Raw genomic sequence first — 822 nt, forward strand, 5'->3', positions numbered from 1 at the left:
TTTTTTTAATTCACTTTGTTTATTCTTTTGTTTATTCCATTTAATATACTTCTCATCTCACATAATGTGTTCTTCATTTCATACTGGTTCTCTTTTATAATTTCCATTTCCATTTTTATGTTTTTTATTTCTTTGTTGAAGTTCTCACTGAATATATCTACACTTCCCAAAAGTTCATTGAGCACCTTTATAACCAGTGTTTTGAACTCTGCATCTGTTAGATTATTTGACTCCATTATATCCGGATCTCTGTTCTGTTCTCTCATACGGTTTCTGCTTCTTTGCCTTCCCATTTTGGCAGCCTTTCTGTGTCTGTTTCTATGTACTAAGCAAAGCTCCTAAGTCTTCTGGTCTTATTAGTGTGGATTTGTGAAGTAGATGTCCAGTGGCACAGTCCTGAGAGGAGTTCAGCTGCAGACCAAACTTAACCCAAGCCTGTGCCCCTCTGGGGCCACCTGTTAAGATTCAGCAAGCAATTCACAGATGCTGTGCTTATAGTTGCCTCAAAATGCCACACCAGAAATCAAGGCCAACTGCTTCCAGTGTGAGTTTAGGTGTTGCTCAGCAATGAGCACCTGACTCACTGAGGATACACCTGGATGTGGCTTGGGTAGGGCTGAAAGTTGGGGGAGGGGGAGTTTCAGGGAATCCTCTGGACAGAGCAATCTGTTATCCAATTTGATGACAGCTTGGCTATGCCAGCACTGTGTCCGTGCACTGGTAGGGGGTTGGGCTCAACAGAGAACAGGATACTGCTGGCACTTCTGTACAGAGCGAATCTCACCTCGGCTCTCACTCTAACAATGCCTTCCTATATGTAAG

Source organism: Pteropus vampyrus, unplaced genomic scaffold, assembly GCF_000151845.1.
Source record: "Pteropus vampyrus isolate Shadow unplaced genomic scaffold, Pvam_2.0 Scaffold20, whole genome shotgun sequence".
NCBI classification, from domain to species: domain Eukaryota; kingdom Metazoa; phylum Chordata; class Mammalia; order Chiroptera; family Pteropodidae; genus Pteropus; species Pteropus vampyrus.